Source organism: Dromaius novaehollandiae, chromosome 3 (assembly GCF_036370855.1).
Source record: "Dromaius novaehollandiae isolate bDroNov1 chromosome 3, bDroNov1.hap1, whole genome shotgun sequence".
Lineage (NCBI taxonomy): Eukaryota > Metazoa > Chordata > Aves > Casuariiformes > Dromaiidae > Dromaius > Dromaius novaehollandiae.
Genome location: NC_088100.1, coordinates 57,259,674 through 57,287,280, shown reverse-complemented (window position 1 = coordinate 57,287,280; position 27,607 = coordinate 57,259,674). Strand labels below are relative to the sequence as shown.

The following is a 27,607-nucleotide window of genomic DNA, read 5'->3' as shown; positions in this document are numbered from 1 at the left end:
TACATTCCTATCTGGAAAGGCTTCCTTAGGAGCAGATTTACTGGTTGCATTGTTCAGGAATCACTCAGAGCCAACACACCAGATAAGGTCTGCATGGCCAGGGTTTAAGCTTCAGCTCAACACTGGTGAGTCACGGATCTAATAAAAACACCAGTTTTGGTTTGTTCTTGCAAAAGCCTCCAAAAGACAGTTTTCTGCACTGCGGGTGGTTCCTCTGTTTCATAATTACATTGATAATTACATTGTCCATTCATGGAATCAAAAATGCCAGCAGACCCTATCATTAGCTTTCACACTATCTTTATGTTGCATGCACAAAAATGTCATGTTTCTTCTACTTGTGCAGTGATACTGGTTAAACTATGTCTTAGGAGAAGTACTTACAGATATTATTGATGACTCAGATGGTTTATAAGAAAGACTGTTGTTTTAAGAGCAGCACGTGCTTGTTCAGTGGACATCCTTAGTGCCGTCAAACATTGCTAATGCTGACCAAAAAAGGTATTTTTCTCTTGAATTTGAGAAAGCATAAATATTTGAATCAAGGCAAAAACATAGCTGCAATTTCAAAAAGCTAGTGGAAAAAACAGCAAGCACCCTCGTATCTGAAATTTAAGCTTTATAAAACACCTTTAATACAATAAATATCCATCCTGTTTTTTGAAATGAACTACATGTGTTATGTCTGTACTAAGGCCAGCAAGGTTGGTGTGTGAGATATTTCATATAAATATTCATATAAAAACTTTCATATGAATGAGAGGAAAGTTTACCCCAGCAAGGACCACTCCTCCAAATCTCATCATGTAGAATATTAAATACCATCTAATCAGACACCAAGAAGGCAAAGCTGGAGCATAGAAGCTGGGAATAGCCACTAGGGCGAGGATACCAGAAATCAGGATGCAAAGACCCAGAAACTAAAGACCAATGCCAAGCAATGAGAAACAGAGTCCAAGGCAAGGAATCAAAGCAGTTAGCTCTAAAAACTCCAGAAAAGTCTTTTTGCGAGACACCCTCTTGCTGTCCAACTAGTGATTTTGGAGGTGAGAAAGGAAGATCTCACTGTCGCAGTCATCCTCCAGCTGCCCAGGAACTCTTTACAATATCCAAATTTTGAATGATAATCATAAGGTATGAATTATAAAAGTTAGTTTGTTCTTGATCCATATTTACAGGAAGTTTAATGAACTAGCAGTGAACCTAGTCTATATATGGAGTTTACAGAGGCATTCAAGCCCAATTTCCATTTAATAAAACTGCTTGCAATACCATGTATTTTTAGATTTGTGAGAACACTTTGCAGATACATAAGTACACGAAGATAAATACATACAGACAAAATCTTGTGTAAAACATAATGTGTTCTATACAGTAAATGTTTGACCAACACTATGGACACGTTCAAAATGTTGTTGTATTTATGCTTCCTATGCTTGAACGGAAACAACAGTATTAAAGAATTTAAGAATCAGTCTCAGTTGCATCTTCTCAAGTTTCCTAAAACATTTAAAACCATAACTGGAATCTCATGTTTTCTATGCTAAATTTAATTTGGAACTCAGGCTAATGGAAATATAGTTGATTTAAGCCAAAGATTGCAGGGATTTTTTGATCTGTAGACAATTTAAAGGAGTGGAAGTCTTAGATATTCAGTCTCTGAGGTAGCCCATAAGCTATTTGCTCTTATTATGAGATTGTCACACTTTTTCATTGAATACAAAAGATTTTATTTGTTTAAGAGTCTGAATCCCCTAAACCTTACAAAATGAAACCTGGTACAAGTGGCTTATAACAGAAAATCAGCAAACTAAAACAAACCTCATACCTTCTCAGATTTGACACTACTGAAGATTAGTCATTTAATGTGTTTCACATACACAATATACTAGACGGTGAGGTCCCAGATTCCTTAGTAAAAAGTATCAGTATGTCTTTGGGAACATGTAAGATCCTGGCTATAACAGGAGTTTTCCCTTCCCCTTTCCTTTCAAAAATAAAGCAACTTTGCTGATTATCGACTTTAAGTGATCCGAGTGTAAGCTGCTACTAATGTTTGCTTCTCCACAGCACACCATCTTTCAGCTTTTCCTCTAACTTTTATCAATTGACTATCAGATTTATTGCAAACTTGTATCTGTGTCATCTTTTGGTGGCAGTGCTTGTTAGGTGAGATGTGATGTAAGATAACCAGCTTGGCAAAAGCAGACACATCACAGGACAGATGAAGCACTGACTATAGTCATCAGATCATCTACATAGTGAATCTGAAAAAGAAAATGGTTGCATTTTTATAGGCTAATATTGGCTTATGAGTTTTAGCATTTTATTTAGATTTAAATTGGAGTTTTTCTTTCTTTAAGTCTGCTCCAAGACTTAAATTCAATACCAAAAAATCCTTCGACTTCAAGGGGTTCTGACTTACCTTTTATAATGAATATATGAGAATTTGCTCATTTTTCCAAAGTTATAAAAAAATACATCAAGATAAAAGAGATTATAACCTAATAAGATGTGATTTCAAAAACACTCATTTTTGATCTAGTTCAAGTCCCATTGAATTTAATCCTCCTTTTAATCCAGAGCAAAACTACAGCCAGTTTTGTATGGATGTCCATGCTGCAACTGTTGAGAAATTAAGCAAGACAACTGAATTATAGCACGCTGGAATCTGGACAGTTGTTTAGACTAACATTTTTGCTTATCAAGGGTACCATTCACTCCCTCTACCTCTTGGATTAACTCCTCAGGTTAGGCTTGACATAGAAATTACACTTCTATTGCCTTTAATGAGCTGTAGTTCAGCACTTGAAGTTCATGGTACAGAAGTCATAACGCTGACAAGCCAATAGTAAAATTGTTCTTTTTTTAAATGCCATTGGCCATCTTACAGCAAGTTTCCACTTAAAGGGAGTCGACCAACTCTGTTATCCATTCTCATTTCATTTGTGGTCAATGAAAGGTAGAACTCACACAAAATTAAATGCATGCTCACAGATGGGTTTAACGATAATAAGGCAGCAATTGTGAAATGTGTCTAAGACTTTAAAAATAAGATCCCAGATAAGGTGAAATTGTTCCCCAAAAAGCATGCATTCATGAAGCTTTTCAGGCAGACACCTTGAGTTTGTTCAGGTTCTGTGCCATGAATCAGAGGCATGAACGGATCCTGAGCTCAGGCTAGCAAGTAGTGCTAAGGGAGTTGGTGCATCTGCCTGCAGAAGCTAGTGTTGATACTGCTGCCTTGAGGTAATAAGTAAGGGCTAGTATTTGTATGGAGATATGATAATTCATTTCTTTTCCTCAGTGTTTATTGTAAAAATGTGCAAGTTCAGTCTGAAGACTTGGCACAATCCATGTTAACAATATAACAACTTCCACTATTGTTTTACAACAATAAACACTGATGATAGTAAAAAGCTGTTTTTCACTAAGAAAGTCCACATAGTATGACCCCATGCATTGCAATATTTCCTGAGAGCAGTTACACTTAGCATCTTAGCTATTAGCATAAAAATTGTCTCCAAAAAACAGATGCAGGTCCGATCAGTGAAAGTGAAAACTTTCCTATTTATTTAGAAGAGCTTTCCCCTTTTGTTCTTTTTTATTTAAAGATCAAATCCAGAAGCCACAGTTTCTCTCTCAGCTCATTAGCAATCTGATTTCTGACACGATAGTAAAAATCTGAGTTACGCCATTCACAGGTGGCAAAGCTGATTTCTTCTTGTGGGCCATGTCCTGGCTTAGGACAGTATACTTACTACCCTGGTTATGTAAGAGGAGACATTATCCTGTGTGTCCAACAGAGAAGGTAATAAGTGAGAGTAGAAAGGAGGGAAGATGTGAAAAAGCAAAACAGTGGTTAAACAATCACTATTTTACTAAATAGCTATTTCACTAATTTTCCTTCTTTCCAGAACTAGCAAACTGCCTTGCTTGCTTGCCTCATATAGATGTCTCTTTAGGGATGACCTACTTGTCCTCTTTGGTTCACAATGTGCTCTTTGGAATGAATGAATAAACACAGCTTTGCACATCTTTCCTTGTCCTCCTCCTAAAAGTGATTATGTCCAAAAGCTTGGCAGCAGAAGTCCAAAGATAAATCACCTTGTTTACCACAGCTCCCTAGCAGTGGTTGCCTGCTAATGACCAGCTAGATAGAACTATTCATAGGGAAAAAGATGTATTACTAGACATGCGGGAAATTTTTTTCTTCTTAAATAGTGCAGGCTGCATTTTACTGTAGAAATGCATTTGGTTTTCATGAAACAGGAGCAACACTGCAACCAGCTGGTGTCCCACTTTCTAATAAAAAATTGTATTTGTGATCAAAATCAGGATTAAATAGCCACACTTATTAGCCAGCTTTTGTAGCATAGCAGAGTTGCCACAAATGACATCAAACTCAGCATAACCAGGAAACTTGTGGCAAGAAAAAATAACTCCATTCTAAAATAACAGATATCACAACTTTGTCATTGAAATGTCAAAATATTTGAACTAAGAAAATGTAAATATTAACAGACGTAAACTAACCTGCCAAATCACAGTTTGTTAGTGTTCCAAGTATGAAGATGGTGAATTTCACCAAACAGCAGATGCTGTAATTGAGGACTTTTGTTTGGGTTTTTTTTTGGTATGTTTTAATATCACAATCATGTCGTATGTATAATCAGTGCAATCAGATTTTATTTCATTAAAGTACTAGAAAGACTTCGGTCAGCTCTAAGATCATGATGCAGAACTTACTTATATATACAGGAATTTATTCTTAAATAATTATTCTTGATTAATTATGTCCAACTATTTTCTTTTGTAGATGCTGCTATATGCACTGAGTTTGCCTAATTTTGAATTGGGTGGCCATTCCACCCATTTTGCACATCCTACCCCAGTCCAGATTAACTTTCTGGATAGGCAAGCCTATACTTTCTAATTTACGACACTTAAAAGTGCATTTGAAGTCTACAACAAAAAGTTTGAAGGGGTTGGTAATACCTTTAATTAGACCAAGAAATGGAACTGGAAGAAATAGATAAACTTTTGGGCACACATGTCCTTCTTCACATCCCAGATGCCTGAAAACTTGTCTGTATTTCCTTGCCCTACAAACCTTATATTACTTTTAGCCCTAAAATCACAGCTAGAAAAACACTGCTACATATAAAGTCAACTCTTTCTTCACTTAATAATGAAAAAATAAATCCATGCTTGGAGATGATGATATTCATTGTGGCATTTGTCCTTTTGTGCTTGTAAATTATGTTTCATTTCCTGTGTGGCAAGCTTATATTTTTTATAGGCTAAGAGAATGGGTTGTGCTTAAAAATATGGTTGCTATTATTGTTCAAAGTCTCTGATGTTCAGACTTTGAAACCTTTGAAACATATTATTTGACTATGGTCAGTTATCTTTTCCTTTTACTGTACCTTGCAAGAGCCGTGACAAAAGAATGAGTCTCAGAGCATAGGATATTAAACAGATTTAAATGCTTAACATTTTCCTTCAGGCATCTGGCTCATCCACTCATATTTAAATATAGTCAATAAATTCTTGAAATACTTTAAAGGTTTATATTTTGGGGGAAAGGCAAAATAAGAATTCCTTCCAAAACTAAACAACGTTGCCCATATCTGGACATTTTATCCCTTTTCCTGCTTCTTCTTGATTTTTCTGCTGCAGGAGGAAATCCATTCAGGAATGTCTTAGAATGGTTCCTAGCCCTTCAGTGTGACATCGGTCCACAAACAGGAATACTGCTATGGGCCTTATCTCTGTTTCTGTTGGCACTAAGAAATGCTCATCTGAGCCAGAATCAAGTTTTGTATAGCGCAATATTCACAAGTCTGTTGTATACACCAGTTTTGCTAAAAACTTTTTACTAAATAGACACAAGCAATGTTCCTGGGAAATAACTCATCCTTTTGGTGCTTGTTTAGACACTTTACCATTATTTTGCGATACTCTCTTTTCTATTATTATCTAGATGTTTGTCTTCAATGACACATAATTCTTATAAAAATTGTTAACATAGAAGTATAAAAGAATAGGTGTTGATTTATAGGGAGGACTAATGTGGCCTCAGGCTCCCATTAACACTGATCAGTGTAACATGTTGCATCACAGATGTTGTCACGGCCACATGGCTATGCAGTCGATTTGCCCCTGCGCAAATCCCGCGCAGAAGGCTAGGAGTAAGGTGGATAGTCTTTTGTCTCTTAATACTTGACTGACTCCAGCTCCTGGTACTAATGCTCAAATGTTGTTCCTATGTGAATCACACTTTATAAAGTAATCTGGATAAATGTCTACGTCCCATCCGAGCAGGAGATCAGACTTTATCGTGCTCTCCTCTGAGCACCCACTGTGAGACTCCAGTCAACATAGAAGGTAATGATTTTCTTGTCTCACATGGTAGGCAAAGTGACACAGACCACTCTGCTGGGAACCTATTCCTCCAGAAGCAAAAGTGAGTGTAATGTGAGCTGGGAATTAAAAAAATGAAAGGGAGATGCTTTGCAGATCATAGAGGTTTATACTCTCACTATGTCTTGGATCTGTATCAGTTGCCTAGACTTGGTTTCCAGTTAAAGCCATTAGAATTAGAATTCACTTCTCTCTTTTGCATTGGTTTTCTTGGAAAAAGGTATTTATTGTACTTTTATATTTGTAATTTAAAATGTCCTAGAAATAACATTCTTAAAACTCAGTGAATCTTCCTTTCCTGGAAAGAGGGAGCATGGAACAGGAGCCTTTTGGGAATGCTGATCTGCCAAGGGTATAATTGAATATATGTGGCATCATTTAATAGCTATTGCCCAGAAGATGACAATTTTTAGAAGCTATAAATCATGGTTGCAGTACCAAAAACTCCAGAACAGAAATAAATTTTCCATTTTGTTTTCTGCTTCTCTTCAGTTGCACTATTCCATCGATGGTGTTTCTTGAAAGCACTCTGAAAACAATGTAGATATTTTGCTTGTGAAGCTCAGAAGCATCATATTATATTCCAGCTCTAACCACAACATCATTTTGAGAGATAAGAAAAATCCAGCCTTTTGCCTTCCCACCCACTATCCACAGAGGATAGCCATAATAACTTTGTATCTTAAAATTAAAACTAGAGAGGGCTTAGTGCAGCTAACAAAGCCTGCCAAACACAAGGCACTCTGTTTAGTACTTCTAGTGTGAAAATTCAAATTTGTTTTAAAAGACCAAATAAAAAGGCTTCCTATACTTGTCCTGGGAGTCTATTCCCCAGCTTAGAAAGAGTGTTTTCCTCCAATTTTTAATCTGTACTTTCCAACTGGTGAGTAGATTTAAACCACTTAAAACTTAATGATTGATCCAAGCCAAACATCTAGGATCTTTCTGTAGTTGATGGTGTTCCACTTTAAAACAAGTATTGAAGATAGGGGAGAATTGCCTTCTACAAATGCTTTTTGATCTGCCTTGAATATAGTAGGAGTTCAGAGGAGAGGACGGAAACCAAACCAAACTTTGAGAGAGCTAAGAACAGTAGTTTTCTCCCATAGTTCCCAGTCACCTGTGGCTCTTCCATGCTGAATATTTTCTCTCTTGGAGGAACTTGGTGGCCGGTTTAGGAGTTTAGTTAATTAGTTGGAGTTAATTGTTTCCCTAGTTTTCTACAAATGTTACTTGGTAGTGTAACTGTGCTTTCTAACATACATTCACAGACTGGAAATGAGCAGAAATTACCATTCTGAGCTTTAAATCTGACTTCCTGCATAAAGCAGGCCATAGGACTTTCCTGAACCAGTTTCTATTTCAGGCAAACAGTTGTTATTTGCCAGTGACTGGGACTGCACCACTATCCTTAGTAAAGTGTTCCGGTTCATTATTCTCTTTTAAAATGTATATTTAGCCTCATTTTCTAGCCACAGTACACCATTGGTAGCAGATGTGCATATTTTTGTCTTTTTCATTTTTTATTCTTTGTTTCCTTACCCAAAAATGTAACCACCACATTTATCATGTTTGGATTATAGATTTTTGGCCCTGTAAATCTTATGGCTGCCACACGTGCTACTATTTTGAACTTTTTAAAATAGATTATATCTGTCTTTCCACTCCAGTGGACTAACTCCTCTGAGCTTCAATGGTGCAAGGAGGAGCACATCTTTGCAGAAACTGCAGCTCATGGAATTGCCATACCAGAGCAGACTGTTGCTGGACCAGAAGTCAGACTCATCTGGAATCTCTGTCCATGTGTGGTGAATGTCAGGTGTTCAGAAAAATCTACAAAACCACATTTCTATGGACTTAATAGGTTAACTTGCCCATAAGAGGTATTTCTTCCTAGGCTGCACTAGTTATTCATTAGCTTAGCTCCTGGCAATAAGCGTTATTATTTTTTCTTAAATGGTTATTTACTTTCTGTTCCTTCAATTTTTGGAATGTAATTTTAATTCATTTTTTAATGCTATGTAGTTCTTCACTTCATACCTCCTGGTATGGAGGAAAGTGAAGGTCAGGTGACTTATTTAGGCTTATAGTGCAGATCACTGGCAAGTGAAATTCAGGGACAAGATCCTGGTCCAGTCGCAATTAGACAAAGTTTTGCCATTGACTTCATTCCCATGGTCTTTCTGAGCAAGAACTTTTCACTGGTTCTTCCAATAGAAGAACCATTCTTCCTATTAGCAGAAATCTGAGAAGGCTGCACTTAAATTAATACCAAATTCCTGGGTGTCCATGAAGCTCTTGCTGGAAAATGGGAACAGGTTGCCACAGGGCTGTGGAATCTCCTCCACCTCTGGAGATACTCAAAACTCGACCAAGCACAGTCCTGAGCAACCGACTCTAACTCTGAAGTTGATCCTGCTTTGAGCAAGAGGTTGGACCAGATGACTTCCAGATATCCCTTCTAATGTCCTAAGATTCTACTTTTCCGTAGTGCTTTCTTAGAACCAAATCTCCTAAGTTTCTGCTTTCATTGTCTGCAGATACTGTAGTCCTACAGCACTGAATACCTAGACAAGAAGTACAGCATATGAAAGGATTGAAGTGTCTTTCATACATCACATGTGGGAGGTACAACATAGTATTATCCTTGAAGGTGTTACTCTCAGGAAAAAGCTACTGTAAACCCAACCTTTAGGTTTGATATTGTAGTATGATGGTAGGAAGACAGGCTTAAATTCATGAATGAGGGCAGAGCTATCATGTGCTACCTTTTGTTCTTCCTGGACTGAAAAAAAGATAGTCCTGTGAATCTGTGCGGTGATCTTTTCCCATGATTAACAGGATGTCAAAAATAGTGAAGAGGCTTCACTGACATTTTTAAAGCAGAAATACTTTCCCTATCTCCAATAATGGGAAAGTACAAAGAAATCAAAAGTTCATGGTAATATAAAAGAAATTTAGATTAAATGCCCCAAATTTAGAAGTAAGCTTGAGCAGGGCTGTGGTTCATTAGATGAACAGAGAGGCTTTATGGTCAGCCATTTCCATGGGTAGCTTCAAGAACTTGGGAGCCATGCAGAGCCCCAGAAGTGTGCTTCAGCTATGTTCTCACAGCTCCTGGAAGAAAGGGAGCTCTGGCGCTGCTCCAAAAATGCCCAGTTGTGCAGCAGTGAACTTTGAAAAGTGACTGTTAAGCAAAGAAGATCACTGTGTTGTGTTTTTTCCCAATTCAGAGTTTTTTACATTTTACATTTACATTTTTCAGCCTTGCAAAAACCTTTCTTGTCTTTCTTCTCTTTGGATCTTCACAGTGTTTTGCTGAGCCTGTTCAACTGCTCAGGTGGCCTCCATGTATTTTCATGAAGCCTGTTAAAGGAAGTGGAATATTCATTACCCAACAACTAGTATAAATAACTGACTGAATCTTGTAGCTAAAAGTAGATGTATATATTGAAATACATGGAAGAAAATAAACTGTGCCACTAAAACTGTCAATGGTGGACTCTAACTTTTCAGGCTGACATAAGGATATTCAGGATCCTGGGTTCTGGAAACCAAGTTTCAGAACATTGACTTAGGAGACGTTTTGTCATAATAGATTCATATTCGTTTCATGCCCAGGACTGAAATTTGAGGCAAGATTGCTGTCTCTCAGCCCATCATGGTATCTCTTGGAAAGACAGAAGAAAACTAACTCTACTATTGCCATAACGAGAAAAACCTGAAGGTGTACTCCTTGCTGTTAAGTCTTTTTGAGAAAGAAATTGCTTTTAAATTCCCCTTTACGCGATCTCTGATCCTAGGAGACAGCTAGAAATCATTTTCCAGTAGGAATAACTGAGAAGGAAAGGCATCCTTGAAAAAGGATTGTTTATTCAGCTTTATAGCAAATTTTTGTTTTTGTTTCCTTCCATCCCTAAGGAATGGCTGAGCAGTTTTTACCCCCAGGAACATAACTGATGATGGCTTACAGCAAATATTTTTCATCTCCAAAGATGCTGAAGGTCACTGCAGGACGAGGGGCCAAGCTACTAATCTGTTTTATGTGGGAGGGCTATTGTACCTTTGGAGGAGCCTTGTTGAAATCAGAAGGGATTTTTACAGATTTCTGCACTCCAATAGTTTGTGGCCTCAGTATAAAATACCAGGTAGTGAGTATATACCACTGGAGAATCTACAGCTTTGCAAACGTACATATAGAAATGAGTAAGATGTTTAAGTGTAAAATAAGGTGCTGGAAAGCAGCTTCCTCTGCATGGAAACTAATGACCATTGAGATCAAGACAGAAAAGGAAAATCACTAATACTCCTCATGCAAGCATAATGCAAGCATTAATTTTTGCAATCAGTTCCTAAATTATCAGTATAATCTACCTCTATGACTCTTTTATGGCTGTATATAGCAAAATAGGGTTCTTAGATTTTTTAGAAGGTTCTTTTTTGGCTTCTGGTTTTCAGGTTCTTAGGTTCTTAGCTTGTGTGCATGCAACAAGCTACGTGGGATACAGTTTGCTCTGGGGAAAATTCCTACTCACTGTGTTGGCCTGACAGTCATTTCTGCTACATTAGCTGCTTTCTAAAAGTTCACCTACATTGTTTTAAAGTACGAGCTCAAGTCTATGCTTCAGCCAGTTGTTTTCAGGCAGCAGCTTTGGCCAAGCTTCATGCACTGGAACTCACTGTTAATAGAGGCCCTTGTACATCCAAATCTGCAGGTGGCCATGCCTGTTTCCCCAAGTCCTCTGTCAAGCATCCTATGATGTTGTGAGTCAACGTCTGGCAGATAACTTGCTTGGGCTCCTTCCTAGCAGGGTCTGAAATGTCATGAAGTGTGGATGGGTGGGCAGATGGATGACCGATGTTGTCTTGCTGGCAAACTGGATATATAAAGCATGGTTTGGCTTATTTTTGGAAGTCTGCTCTGTAAGACAGTGTCAACAGAGCCTTTTAGCCTTTTCTGGCATCTCTTCATTCATTCGCTGCCTCACTGTCAATTCTCAACACACATTTCTGTCTACTGTCCTCATTTCTGACCCCTCAGGTTGTTACTGTTATGAATGAATGTTACAGTTCTCGTCATGCATTGGGTTAAGTTCTACAGTCAGTTGCAATTGCAATGGGTTGTAATCCACTGTGCTGAAAGTATTATAGCATTAAAAAATGAATCTGATTCCAGATGTTTCAAAACCTTCCATTTGTAGCAAGACACAACTGGTCACATGTGAAATGCAAGGGAGTGCAAGGGAGCTGAGGTCATGAAAAGAGTTTACTAGTGAAATTTAGTGTGTTATGACAACTAGTTGTAGAACAGAAGCAGGTCCATGGAGCTCCTTCATATCCTTTATATTATATAACTATAACCTATCATATATATATATATATATCTATATATCTCCTATGTATATCCTATATATCCTATCTATATCCTACATATTCTTTATATAAATATATATATAATTGCCAGCCTTTAAATTAACCCCAATATTTCTGTAGGTATGAAATAGATTGCTATTTTGGTTTCTTCCATTTTATTTGAAAGCGTGTTGTTTAATGATATGGCTTTGCTCTTAATGAGTGCAGTCATCTTAAACTCATGCCAGAAGAAACATTGTACAACAGTGCTCTATCATGTGTTACATTCATTATCTGACTATAAGGCTGCACTCCTCCATACAATTACACTGAGGTTGAGCATAAAAATGTGTAAATGTGTGTACTTGTAATAGGAATGTGCTTTGAGGGTTAGATCTCTTTAAACAAAGACAGGAATTATGTCATTCATTTTGCCAAATCTTGATCTTTTCTTGAAACAGATCAGCATCTAGCAGAGCATATCCATGGCAGCTATCATAATAAGCTCTATCTAAAAGAGTAAGGCAGTCTTCAGGGTCCATTCTGAATTTGAATAACAGGATAAGCAGCTGGAGACAACAATGGGCAACAATGCTTAACTATAAGACAAACAAATTAAAAATATACAGAAAACGAAGTCATAATATTACAAATCAACTGCAAATGTTCAGTGCATTTCTTTTAAAAATAGAAAATAAATTAGAAAAGCACATTTTTGGCTTGTTTTGCTACCCTGAACATTTGTAGTTGATTTCTATGTACTGAGGTTGTTCTTTATTTAATCAAATAGGATCTGTGTTTTCCTAGGGGTGTCCAATGCCCTGGCAAGGGCAGAAGGGTTTGTGGGGCAGGAATACTAAAAAACTGAGAGTTGGGGTCTGTGTACACAGATGTATGTTGAAAAATGAGGTGACTGGAAACAGTCCATGCAACGGGATGCATGGCACATTGTTCAGATGAAACAAAGATATTTCTCTAAGCCCAGCACCAGGCAAATAAGCCTTTGAGGTCTAAGTGCAAAGAAGTCAGCAATAATGAAGTCAATGAGAAGTTATTGAGTCAAAGGGATAGTTCCCTCTCCAGCTGAACTTGGTAGCTGTGTGCAAGCTGAAGGAAAGATTTCTTTCCTATTTGCAGTTGCTCTGAGTATTCAATTACCAGCCTGCATGTCTGCAAAGGGGTTTGATTAAGTCTTTCAGTTATCTCCTAGAAAAGTAACTGTGTTCACAGCTGACACTGAATATGGTCTATTGGGCCAAATTCTGTCCTGATTAACATCTAAGGTGTTAATAAGGTTTCTTATGATGTATATTTAATGAAAGAATCCAATCTACTTCCCATAGGCTACATTTATACTAGGAAGTTGAACAGAACCAAGGAAGATTTCTGTTTACTGAAGTGAGCTCTTCTGCACTGATACTTTGTTAGAACAATTTCCGGCACAGTGTTGGCCTGGGCTTACTAGTGCTGTCTGAAAGCATTTTCAGGCACAAAGCAGGGGGAGTTAGCAATGGGCTAGGGGTGACTCCAAAGAGAAAGCTTGGATATGGCCATCTTGTTTCGGGGGTAGGAGGGTTAGTTAGTATTGATAGAGGCTCTTCTGTGCTGGATGGCCTTTGGTAGCAGAGAACGGTCCAAGGCACATTTAGTTCTCTAGTGCCAACGTAGCCATGGAGTCTAACAAAAAAAAAAGTCCTTCACATTGATGACAAATCAGTTGTCAGTCTGGGAAGAAGCTAAACCACTATCAGCAAACTGGTGGTGGAATTCATCCTGATATAAAAAAATAGGGTTCTCTTGCATGTATTTAATCATCCTTCACAATTCAGTAACTATTCCCACTGGTACATTTACAGTGGAACTGGGAGGCTGTAGCCTTATTCTTTCCCTCCACTTTAATACACTGCTTCAGACTCTTTTTTCTATGGCAGGATAACAGCCTTTTGACTGTGCAGACCACCTATCCTTTCTGTTTCTCTAATCCTGGTTTACCTCTTGTAATCTCGTGAATTAATTAACAAAGTATCTCCTTGTAAAACAGGCAGTACTGAGTCTTATTTAACATACTTGCAAGGAAGTTGCAAGAAATTAATGACCGGGCTGGGAATTCAGGAATCCAATTAGCCCTACTGCCTGAATGCTGGTTGGCACAGTGATAGAAGATGGGGAGAGAATAAAGGTATCTCACGCCGGTTCTGTATGCAGAATATAGTCCCCATATTCTGGATCCTAAATGTTACCAGCTCCACGTTCCCAGAGATAACATTTTCAACAGCATTTGTCTGCTCTGTAAAAGATGAAGATGCACATAGAAAGTGTCCATCAGACTAGTGAATCTTAGTGAGACGGGCGAACACATTTCTTTTTCAGGCTACTTGCAAATTCTTGCAGCCTGCAGTATGCACTGGCTACAGTTGTGCCAAATTTTGTAACTTTTCCCTAAGTACATATGTCTAGAAACATTAATTGGTTTATGTTTAAAAGAAAGGTGAAATTCTCCCCTGATCATCAGATTCCTTTTGCTGGAGTGGCAGTACAACATGGCACGGGGCCCCCCAACTTCTCTCCCTATACAGCCTCCTCTGCCAAAAGATAACAAAGGCACTTAAATCTATCAAACCTGATCTGCAGAGCGCCTCTTTAGGGAGGTGACTCATGGGGTCTTCAGGACTCAGCAGACAGCAAGTGAAGATCAGGCAGGGCTCCCATTCCTGTCGTCTGGAGGAGAGGGGACAGCAACAGCAGTAGCTGGCAATGCATCGCTCCTGCCTGTGCTGGAAGAAAGGCATGTCTGTGAAGTGGAAAGGAGGACTGGAGGGATCTCTCTTCAGTCTGAAACCAATGAGGAAAGAAAAAAATTACAAGTTGAAAGCATGTGCCCAACCTGCCAAGCTGGCCCTCGGGAGGATAACGGTTATGTGGTACCTCACAGAACCCAGCAACAGCCAACATTTGGGTTTCTGAGCATCCCTAGTGATACAGACCAATCAAGGAATTAAGTCCTGCTCCAACTTCATTCTTCACACACAGTAACAACAAAAGGTTGTCATTTTAGGTTTGAGCCTGGCTTGTGTGACTTAGATTAGAACTGCCCGGTGTGTTGCGAAATTGTTGAAGTGTGCTTAAAGACATTTCGGCATGTCAAGCTGTTAAATGAAAAATGTGTTTTACTGCCCTGCTATAGGGGAGCCTTAAAGAAGAGCAGTCAGTCTCAATTAATGTGAAAAGAATCTGGCTGTGTGTATATTGAAAAGGGTTCACTTTCTGCCATCAAAGTGCTCCCCAGCTGGATATTGTTAATAAATAATCGTCTGGTTTCACTTACTGCCTTAAGTTCAAAATATTCACGTTTTATGGGTAGTCAAACAAAGTAGAAAGCAGGAAGAGCTGAGTTACCATTCCTGGACATTGTAAGTCATTTTATAAAACCTGGTGATACAGAAGATAATTGTTATGGTCAGATGTGAAAGGTTAAGATTCTCTAGCTGCTGCCTACACTTAAGAGGCCTCTTCTTAAAGGTATACAAAATGTTCGTCAAAGTTCCTGGCTTTAGGAATTGACACTTGCCTTTGTCAAAACTTGTTTATCTTTGTCAAACATTGTTTGGTGTATCTCTTGATGTAATATAATGATCTGTTTATTAATCCTTTCATTTAGAAAACAATCACACTCATGCAAAAACCCTATTATGTTTTACTGCAATGTATTTCATTCAAATGGAGACTATGTATCATAGCACACGAAATCTGTTTGTTTCCTTTAACCATACTCAAATTTAACCAGGAAAATGGAAGTAATGCAATTAGCACTGGTCCACTTCATTACATTTTACACACACATGCATACATTATATTTATTTTCTAGAGCCTGTGTGCTGTGAAAATCAGTTTTCATCAAGGCTAGGCTATCCAAACATGCCTAACGGACTTGGATGCTAAAATCCCATTTGCTTTTCTCCATTTGCTTCTGCTTACTGCAGAAGTTTTACAGTGGAGAAAAGTCTGGGAAGTGTTTAACAGAGGGCTCACCTCAGAAATGTTATGCTCTTTTTTGTCCACTCTTAGATTCCAGGACTTCTGGAAATGGAATGAATTTGCACTTCGTTGACGTTTCCAAGGTTTTATTCTGAAAGTCTTGAGCAATGTCATTATTCCTCCCCTTTTAGTACTCCAGGACTTTCTTTTTGGGGAGCTGGCTTTCCGACTGGCTATTTACAAGGAATCATAAGAATCTCTCTGACTCCCTGTTTGCACCTCAGTATCTAAGAGAGGAATTAAAAGTAAAAGCTTGTATTATCAGCTGAGATTAGAACTCTGCATGGTTTCCATTTCAGCTCAAAGTTCATTTAAATCAGGCCCAGCCTTGGGCATTTGAGTTATAAACACTTCTTCATTTGTGACCTCACTGATCTTTTGAATAGAAGAAAAGGTTACATGAAAGACAGGCCTCAGCTTAGGTAAATGGTCAAGCAAAATGCCTGCCTTTAAGAGGGTAAGTTTTTCATTGGCCTTACTTATGTAGTCAAAGCTGTCTTTTGTGCCAACATCTCAGAAAAGTATCTGCAATCACCTGTGCAATTTTAGGCTAGTTAGCTTGCTTGCCATGCTATGTAAACTGGAGTAGGAGTAGGTTATTCTACAAACTCATCTGGATCACAAGGCCTAACCTGAACAACACATTTGAACGCAGCCAAATGCAGGAACCTGCATGTTGAAGCAAAGAGGAAGCCTTACAAATGGTGTGCTGAGTGGAACTGACGACAGTGAAAAGTGTGTAGAGAAATGGTAGATAATGAACTGAAGCCTGGATTTTTAGAAATAAAATGTATGTCTTCTGATCACTTATCACTATATATGGACAGAGCAGATTCTCCCTGACCCGTAATGCCAAATTAAAGAGATGGGACTAGAGTTGAAAGAGAACTCCACTGTGCCAGGTGGACATGCCCTAAGAATGAGATTCACTATAGGTAGCAAACCGCTTAAGCTAGTTAATCGGGATCTTCTCTTTGCTGTATTTAGGCAACTATCTGTAGTCCTGAGTAAAGCACCTGCTTGAAATGAGACAGTGCAGTCATCCCTTTGGCGATGGAGACTTTACTCAGATGAAGAGAGGAGGCTTGATGTTGCTACCACCTTAGATATAATATGCCAGTGGTGAGGGCACTTGGCCAGGACACCAGACCTTTAGGTTTAAAACTTTTCATGAGAGTATAGTAATCTTGGAATAGCAGGCCATTCTGGTCATGGCACTGTACACCTCATTTGTAGGAATTTTGCAACTCAGTATAAAGGATTACATCAGTCCCTAGGAAGGAGACTTCGTGCATTACATAGTAACATCGATAAGCACATTCCACAGAGAAAGGCATCCTCCTCGCCTAGGACCTAGGCCTTCATGTGAAGCTTCTTCATGAATCCCAGCCTGTGGAGGGCAACCAGGGGCACCCCAGCCTCTGAGGAGACAGCAGCAGCAGGTGCTCTGCGGCACAGCCCTGGAGCTTCTCAGACATTAGCTGGGGAAGAGGGGCTGTGTATCCCTTGCACAGACTTAGTCACCTCATATTTGTCTAAGCTAAACTTTAGACTCCAAGGTCCTATTTTTGATCAGGCCTACATTATACAGCTATCAAATTTAAAGAGATAGCTTGCCTCATTTTAAAATCATAGAGACTCCAATAAATATCTGTTTTGAGAGAACTGAAAGTTTCCTTGGAAATATATGCTTGTATAGCTGGGCTTTTACTGTATGTATAAAATACGCATGCACTGAACTTGGTCTACAATGGTTTATATTCAGTTAATAGAAAAATGTTACTGTTTGGTGAGATTACTCTACTTGATAACCAGCAAGGTGTTTTTAAAGTAATAACAAGCAATTAATTTATTATTCTGGAAGAAAAGTTTTGAGTGCTCAGGACAGTAAAATTCCTACCTTGCAGAAAAGAATGTAATTCTGCCTTAGTCAGGAAGCAGGACCTAAATTCATAGTTGATTTCAACAATAAGCTTTCAGATTTTGCAAATGAGATTTGGTTTTACTAAATATTTATCTCAGAAATATGTAGCTCAAGAATAATTAAAAAAAGAAACAGGTCTTGTAGCATTGCTTTTCTGGACTAAAGAAGAAAGCTTATCTGCTTTACTATAAGGTTTTCTTTTCCAAAATTTTCCTACCATAAACATTTGGTGTGTGAAATGAGCTCTGGTATCATTTGTGTTCTTTCTGATTCATTTCAACCATTATAGAATTTTCTTTTTTAATACTAGAAATGTGTAGGACTGTGAGCAAAAGATAGGGTCATTTCCTTGTGGTTTAGCATATGAAATGAGCTGGTGGTCTCAGCTCAGTCCCTTGTCAGAAAAGGGTTGTCACTGAAGGCAATTAAAAACTGGCATCTTTCACAAAGACTGTATTCAGTTTTGGAAGTTAACAAAAGAAAGCCAAAATTCTAGTCATTTTAATCATTCCCTACATCAGTTTCAGTTTGTCATATTCATATGCGGTAGAAGGTTTGATTACTTTGAAAAAAGTCATTGCTGACTATTGTAATTTTTAATATTATTTCTCTCCAGCTTATCCAGAGCCCTTTTATTATTGAAAGTATTACTAATAAAGAATGAGAAACAGGAGCACATGATGTATGTGCCTGAATTGCACATTTTGAAAGGAGAACTATCACATCCATTTTTACAAATCAGGCTAAAGAAGAAGTATAACACATTTATAAAACAACTGCCAAGCATATAACTGATTCATAGAAGTGGTGCACAATTATCACATGTAAAAATGGGAAAAATCTGTAGGATAAGTAGTGTATTGTGAATAACTCTCCTACAATAACATTCAGTAAAATATATGGACATTTCATGTTGAAAACTCATACTTTTTTGCTGTATTCTAGAGCTGACATTTTTTTTTTCTGAAAGGTAAGTTTGTAAATTACCTTCAATAAAGATAATTTCACTGAAGTATTAAAGTTTGAATCGTATTTTACATTCAGACTACATTATCTTTTAGCTGATGAACTCAGGGCAGCCTCTACTAGGAGTGTGCTATTCTGCCATAATGTAGTTCTTGCCTTAACCAAAAGAATATCCCTGCATCACTCTTCTTCATTCTCATGGTTGTATAACATCTCTGTGGCTGCTGTCTCTGTAAAGTAATATTATGAAATAATTTACATATTTTGTGCTTTTGTATTTCCTGCTTTTCATGAAACTGAATAGGAAAGAGAGCCACTAGCATAAACCTGCTGTAACTAAAGGAAAAGAGATTTGGATTAGGTTATGGATGAATGATCAACTCTTTACAGACTACAGCAAGTATTCCATGTTTTACCAGCTCTCACATCACAATTTAAAGAGCTTATGGTTTAAGGATTTCTTCTGTTTCACAGGACTTCTCAGAATTAATCTGGGTTAAAAATGAAGAAATTCATGGTTTTAGAGGATCTTCAATCTGCTTTATAAGGAACAGATTTTTGTTTTATTCAGGAACATATGAATCTTCAGCTATCCTCAGCAGAGTTCTATAAATATAGCATTTTTTTATAACCTAGCTATGGTGCTAATTAATGTTAATCTGCTTATCTTAAATATCATTAAGAAGTGATAAACACAACAGAAACAGAGACTGGTAGAACTGAGGCCATTTGAATCAATGATTAAAAGAGTCGTGATATATGGTCACACAGGGATTCTGTTACAGGATAAGAAAGAAAACACAGACATGATTCACAGGCTAAATCCACTTGAGCTGTAAGACCAGTTTTCCTCCTCACAATAATATATTGAATTTATATCAATGATGATTCCAAATGTAGCTATGCTGGCCACAGATAATTTAGTTTAGTCAAGTAAAATTGATCAGCTTCATTTTCATCTTCCCAGGGCAGGTATATAGCTACTTACACTTGTAGAAATGTTCTTAACATCTACACTTATTAAAGCAATATATACAACATCACCTCAGATCAAAATGTTTCTCCAGTCAGATTTATTTTATGGAAATGAATGGAATTATACTGTTGCCAAATGCATCTTAACTCAAACCAGTACCTGTTCCTCTCAATCAGCCAGTAATCCTCAATATATTTTAAACAAGGAGACTTGCCTTTGAGAAGGGCACACTGAGAAGAGTGATAAATTCTTCAGCACACCATATGATATTGTTCATTTGTATCTTGATCTTTTCCTTCATAGGCTTCTAAGTCAGTTATGAGCCAAGTGGGCTACACTAATCAGCTCAGTTTGAAAGGTCACAGGTATTAAATTTAGACAGAATAAATCCTATCTCTTTTTAGTTTATATTGACTAACCGATGAGTGTACCTATTCATTTTTTGATGGAAGCAAGGTACAGTACATCTTTATTTTTTAAGAAATTTGCTCAGCCAGTTTCTTCTCAAAGCATCCATGCCATTTTGTTTGTGTAGAAGAGTCATGATGCATTTCTAGGGCTACTTCCTTGTATCTAAGTGAAAAAGTGAAGCAATTCATAGTTAGATTTGTGCTCTAGGAAGAAGCAAAATAGTCTCCCCAGGGCACAGAGGGAAGCAAGGTTTTCCTGTGCCAAGGAAGGCAGAATAGCCACAACCATCTTCTGGCTTTGTCTATTCTCTGGCATAGACAGATTTGCTACTGCTTCATAGGAGGTGGCTTCAGGTCCTAATGTGAAGGCTGCTGCTAAAACAGTGGTGGTATCCTCTTCCCTTGGCAGAAACGGCAGCTAGGGAGGCCATCTATCCCACAAACCTGGTAAAAACCACAGCTCAAACCTGCATTTTCAGTCCTGCTCAAAGACTCTTCTACAATGCACTGTCCTTGTTCTGGGACTTCTTACCACCCAGAGGGGGTGAAGAGCCCAGATGGGTGAGCCCCTAAGCCTTCAGCTGGAAAACCTTTTCTGGAGCAGTGGTCACAGATGTGTTCATGGGCCCTCCTGACTCATGCCATTTCTGTTTTCAGGGGGAGACCTGGGGTGCGTGTGTACCCAGAGTGCCCTAGGCTGTGTCTCTTCTTCCGGCTCAATGGCAGCAACAATCCTGACTCTTTAGGACTGTATTTCCAGTCTTAGGGCAACAGCAGGCAGCCTTCAGCCCTCACTTGTGGAAGGAAAATATATAATTTAAGAAGTGTTGAGTCAGAGGCTCTGACTGGCTGTAATATTTCCCCATAAGAGCTTCTATTTAGAGATAAGACAGTCCAGGGTCAGATCCCCTAAGCATCAGGTATTATTTCCTTCACCCATTACTATCTAAATGAAAATGTTCACTTTATTAATCATGTTTTATTTTCTATATTCTGTCAACAGCACAGGACAGGCATCTCAAAGCTACTTTTCCCAGGTTTCTTGCCTTAATTATGCGCAGAAGTCATGGTGAAAATGTACGGCATTTCTATGACTTTTTCAAAGCCTTACCACATATCATTAAGTCAAGCTATAACATACGCCAAATACTGTATGACTAAATGAGCATCTGCCTGAGAACATAAAGTTGCAAGGATGTTGCAGAAGCAGGTAAGCAGAAAACATTTAACAGTGTATAAGCTGAAAAGCATTATAATGGCTGGCTCTTCTGAACTTGAACACATGATCTCACATTGGCTTATATCTGACTGGTAAGTATGTAAGTTTGCAGTATGCTTTTGAGACATTTTGAACTATAAGGAATGGTTTAAAGAGGAAGAAAACATGTAGAACTGATAGAGATTCATCTCAGTCAGGGGCTGTGAAAATCTAATGACCTATTTCTGCAACTTCAGTCTTTCAGGCATAGGAGATGTACCAATGCATCACAATCAAAGTCTCCGTTGTGCACAACACCACTGCAAATTCTTTGTCCCTGTGTTATTCAATGGAATATGGTCTTAAACCCCTTTGGCATGTGATGCCACTGGGCCCAGCGCAGCATCTTCATTGCCCTTGCATCCTGCAGGCCTCACTGATGAGGCCTAGGGTCTGCTCTCGATCATAACAACATAGAAGTTTAAAAAAGGGACTATGAAATAAAATTATATTCTATTTAGAGGTAGAGTTTGGACTGATTTCTGAAGCGCAGGCATAGTTTGCTATTTTCTCTAAGCCAATGAAGTTTTTTGTGTCTGTGGTGGAGATAATATTTTAACAGTTTTCTGTCTTGGCTTGAGTCTAGACTTAGTGCAGAAAGCAGAACAACTTCTTGAGAAACTGGTTCTGCTTGTGGCGCTGAAGTGTTCCTCTCCTTCCCCCAAAACAGCTTTTATGTGAAGACTGGGATTTTCAAAACCATGCAGAGCTGGTCTGACTGGGAGTGCTGGAATCCACTTCTGTGGTTAGCCTGCAACACATACAGGCTTTGGAAACTGTGTATAACAGCACAGATTTCCACATGAATCAAAACCAAATGCAGTGTCCTGAGAAACATTTCAAAGGTTGGAGAGATCTTATATGCCAGGTAAAATATAATGCAGCTCCTCTCTTCTCATCAAGAGCACAAAAGATCTGGCAGGCTCTTTCATGCATTGTAGATGAAATCATGACTCCATTAATGTTAATGGGAGTCTTGCCACTGGCTGAGATGTAGCCAGGATTTTACCCTCTGTGTGCATATGTAATCCAGAACTGGAGATGCACTGAATAGTATCTCCATTTTACTACCCAGAATTTCACTTAATGCCTTTGTCCTTCTCCTTTCTCAGCACATCTTTCCAATTTGCATTTTTCTGCAGCTATTAAAATTTCCTAACATCACACCATTTATATATGTATTTATATTAATTTGTAGTCCATTCTGTCATTTACTGAAAAGGAATTTGTAAGTAAATGCAAAACTTGTAAACAGGATGGACTGTTGAAGGATATTTTCAGTTTTGATTGTGGATCATCTGAAAGTCATCCAATCTGAGAAGACCACCCAACACAACTGAAAACAAACATCTAGAAAGAATTCCTCAAACTCCTACTGCAGGGGGAAGCAGATAGAAGAACTGGATTGAAATGCAGGGATCAGGTGGTGCCCCTGCCTGGGTCAAACAATGGCAGTTAAAAAGAGAAACAAAAAAATGTAGAAAGCCTTTTCTTCCTCCAGCAAGGTCTGCCCTACTGAGATGCAAATATGCAATCAGAAGCATTAAAATGAGCAATTGTTTTTTTGCCTCTCATTCATTTGTTACAAATTATTATGTCATTATAGGAATCTCTGATATTTCAGGGACGAAGGTCACCTATAAGAAATAATCATTTGGGTGAATGCAGGTGAGCTGAGACACACTGAACTTTTCAGGGATCAAGGTCGCTTACAGACTGCAACCCCGGGGGAATAAAATCTGATCTTACTTTCTGGAACATTTTGGTCATTTTTCAAGAACAAATATTTGCATCACAAATATATACATGAATATATGACACTCATCACCTGGCCAGGTATAAATGGATAAATGCAAAGACCTATTCATACTCTTGTCAGAGGCAATATTTGAAGCACATTATGCAGTTTCTGAGATTGCTTCTATTGCTGTGCACATCTAATATCTACTCCTTTGGAAAACTAGGAGATGAAAGGAAACAAGGACTGCTTATTTGTTATTGTTTATTTAGCCAGACCCAAGGGATGTTCAATGCCTTTCTTTTGCTCTAATTTCATAGTCATAAGGACAAAAAAAAATCAAAGAAAAATACAGTCTTATGCATCTATTGTAGGATTCTTTCTTGAACTGCAAGATACAAGAAACAAGTTAGGTCAACTCTATCTCAAAAGACCATGAATAAATTGTTACAGGTAATAGACCATGTAATACTAATATCAGTCTTCTAAACCATCAAGGCTCCTTTACTTATGGTTTTAATAATGTGAGATCAAAGACTTCCAGGGGAAAATATTGTGAGTTAATATAATCTGTTGTTCTGAAGGAATCTGCATAAATTAATTACATGCAGGAATGGTTTAGAAATGTTTGGTAATAATTTCAGTGCTTTATCCAAAGGTAAAATAATATTTTAAAGATATTCAAAATAGTTTTTATAAAGTAATAAAATGTATCTCCGTGTTCTTTATACACATATTTATTAGAATAATCTTATTTGAAAATGAATTTTCAGAGGGGAGAAAAACCCATGAAAGGTTAAAACTAGGAAATATTGAAGTGTATTGGCTGAATATCCAGAGTGAAGAGAATCTTTCTTAGAGGCAGTGTAAGTTGCCTCATTTTCTTCCTATCCACCTCATTTACTGCCATGACCTAAAAGAAATGGGGTCCCTCAACCACTTCCTTTTGAATAGCTTGTTGCCTTTATTTCACCTTGGGACTTGAAGCATTAACTACCATACAAGGTACCCCGTAGAAAACTACGGTTAGCATATGGATCAAGCCACATACCTCTGCAATGCATCGATCAACAGCTTTTTTGCTTCAGAAAAGAAAGAAAGAAAGAAAAAAAAATAGAAAATCTTTTGAGCATTTGAGAATGGTCTGTTCTAAGTACTGTGGAAATTTAACGAGGGAAATTGTGATGACTTGGGCTGTTGCAATTGTATTGGATTACATCGGTTAACTTCCCTTCTACCCAAAGAACTCCACATTGGCAGTAAATTTTTGCTTGCAGGGATTCCCACACTTCTGTTCTTCAGCTCCGCCAGCAGTAGCCAGACAAGAAACAATGGAGGCGGCTACTGGTGTCAGGGTGCAGGTAGTAGCCTCTGCCTGGGAGCTCGAGAAGCTGTGTGGTTAAACCTGCCTCCCCTCCTGCCCCTCCTGCACCCACCAAGCCTTCCTCACCTGCGTCCCCACTGCCCTGCTCTGGGCTTCACTCTCTCTGCCGTGACCCTTCTCCTGTTCAGCTGGTCTCAGGATCGCGCTCTGCATTGCCTGCTCTCCTATTTAATACTTCAGCTTTGGCATGCCAGCCCTTTCTAGCTACTCTGTTACCATGCAAAGCTAATGCTCTATGTGTTAGTCCTGACTTGCCACAGAGTGTGAAGAAAGAGTGCTTTAAGTGTCCAGTTTACTAATGAGCAGGCTAAGAATTTACTCTATCTACTAAAGATTTACAAGATGTGTAGGAAGACACTGATGACTGCTCTGGTTCAATGACAGAAAAAAAAAAAAGTTTTGTTCTAGGTATTTGCCACAAGCAATTCTTGCAATATATGTATACGCAAAGAGCAAAATTTCTGTATGTGCAGAAGGCCTGTGAGTCCTTCATAAGTCTTATCTTTAACTTCCCATGGAGGGTTTCTGAGTGACACACTGAGGGCTCCCATCATAGTATTACTTAGTGCAGAAAAGATGAGCTGGGCAGCGCCACTGAGGACCCTTAAAAGAAACTGAGGTATGCTTAAAGAGTGACAAAAAAAGCACATTTGCGCGTCAGGAAAATATGACGAGGTCTCTTTTTCCATAAAAAGCAATGAAGTCCCAGAAGAACACAATAACGCCAAGACGCAGCTGTTCCCTGGAATGCTTATGCAGCTCCGTATCAGAAGCAAAGCAAACCATTTTAGCACATTCTCTCCTTCTGTGCCCCAGACGAGAGTGACACCATTTTAAACCTTGTGTAATTAGGTAGAAAAGGAATTGAAAACTAACTTGTGATAGGCTGGTTATACTGCTCTTAGCTCAAGTGGAAGACTTTAAAGATACATAGGTGCAGAGAGTAATTTTAGAAATGATATATATGTAAGCTGAGCTTAAAACTCTTTGCAAACCTAAAAGGATGTTTGGAATTACATTTTAAAAACAGTGGGATTTAGTGCAACAGGTTTTGGCAAATGAATCACTGCAGTTCCTACAGCTGATGAATTAATGTGGATCCGACAGGCTAACATGTACCATGTGTTTGTTTTGGCAGCAAATGTGGAAAAATCATTTGGAGAAAAATAGTATTATTCAACAGATTTCTTTTTTTGTTTTGTTTTGTGTTTTTCCCTTCCCTTAATTGAAATCACAAAGGTAAGTTTCAGAAAGTCCTTCTGATTAGTACCATATTTATCATGTTATGAGAAACTAAAGATGCCATTGTATGTTTTTTTTATGTACTAGGCTGTCTGATTATTGTCATTCTCTCAGCTACTAAGACTGAACATCACCCTCCACATCCCATCTTGTAGGTATATGAAGCAGGTAGATATCAGATCTGAAACTGCACAGCAACTTTTTATGGTTTAAAACTCATTTGCACCACTGAGCTTTTGAACGACTGATTTATGAAAATCCACGGGTATTTTGTTTTTTAGCTAGTTTATGAAAGAATAAATTATGGTGTTTTCCACTGAAATATTAACAATTTTTTTAACCGAGTTTACTGAGGAGTAAAATAGACCAAAAAGATTTTTTTTTAAAGCCATAGGTTTATACATTCCCTTTTGTTCAGCTGCACAAGTTAGGACTCTCCATGACCATAAGGCTGAGAAAGACAAAAGCTGAACCTTGCCTAAACATATTTTGCAAGTTCACCATGTCATTTTCAAGCCTTGTAAACTCCTGTCACACAATGATTTTTGGTACACAAAAATTATGCTCAAAAAAGGACATCTGTCCATTTTCAATAAATCCTTGATTGTTTTTTCCTTTTAGATTCATAAACCTTCTCCTTCCTTCCCTCCTTCCTTCCTTCTTTCCCTCCCTCCCTCCCTCCCTCCTTTTATGATGAATTAAGTGAGATGTGAGCACAGTATCCCTGGCAATCTCAGATCTCTTTTTTCTACAGGTTGGGATATAACAGCACTTTGTGCTTTTGTGAACCGCTCCAATTCTTTTGTGACCATGTCTACATACCACAGAAGTTATGAAGCTATTCTTGTAGACCTCGGTGTTTAAATCAAATTGGATGTGTCTCAGGAAAACAAATATGCTCCAGCCCAGTTGTGAAAATGAACTATTTACTGTGTGACATTCTGTGCATTTCAGTTGATTTTGTTATGCAGCAAGTAGATTTCATGGCATTCATCCCTTTTGGTCCTACAATTTCTGACAGATGGTGTCTTTTGAAATTCTTTTTGGCTTTCCCAATCCTGCTGGACTTCATTAAAAAAAAAATTCCTTAAAATTTTTTGATATACAAACAGTAAACAAATAAAGTCTTTTCCATCTGCAGAGCATTTAAAATTAGATTTCATTAATGATTGGGATTGCCCTGGAAGCTTAAGAAGTAAAGGAATGGAGAATGACCTCTAATGACCATCAGGGCTGCGTTCACCTCTTTTAACCTCATTCCTCTAAGCCTGCCATGCTGTCGGTATCCACTAATCCTTTCCCTTGTTCAGGGCAGAGAGACATTGCTTTGTCTGCATTCATTTGGATACCTACATCTGTGTCTTTCTCTTCTCTCTTGAGCACAGAGAGGGTTTCTAGTGTCAGGATGGATCTAGTCCTTCCTTCTCCTGCAGATACCTAATAGAGTGAAAGGCCAGTAGTGGATGCTTAGGGAAAGAATATATAAAAATTGGGCGAGCACAAAGCAGGCTTTGGCCTCACAACTTCCAACTCACTAACTATCAGGGACTCCATCAAAATCTCTACTTGTTTTTTTTAAATCTTTGTTCTTATACTTCTTTCGTTACTTGACTCTCATGATGGTAAGAAGTAAATTATTGTCAAGTATGGTAGAACGGTCACCTGCCTGTGAGGCAATGGTCAGAATAACCAACTTTATAAAGAGCAAGAAACCTGAAGTGGTGTTGATTTCCAGTGTTTTATGTGCACTGAAGCACATAGTCAGTGTGTCTGAAGCACAGAGTCAGAACAGAAATGTAGATCAGAATCCAAGAGTGCCTCTGGTTAGCAGTGATTAAATAGCTTTTTTCTGAACATCATGGTTGCTGCTTGAGAACTATCACTGTGCCAGAGGAT

The 27,607-nt window shown here is 38.3% G+C and overlaps 1 long non-coding RNA gene across 1 annotated transcript in view; it reads right to left on the bottom strand.

Annotated features, from left to right (window-relative positions):
- Window positions 1-795: 795 nt before the first annotated feature.
- The window catches only part of LOC135327868 (uncharacterized), a 56,596-nt gene continuing 29,784 nt past the window's right edge, over window positions 796-27,607 (bottom strand). The window contains exons 2-3 of the long non-coding RNA XR_010388352.1: window positions 14,399-14,610; window positions 796-9,792 (exon numbers count right to left, since the gene is read on the bottom strand). This is a non-coding gene — a long non-coding RNA (uncharacterized LOC135327868). The remainder of the gene's footprint in view (window positions 9,793-14,398; window positions 14,611-27,607) is intronic.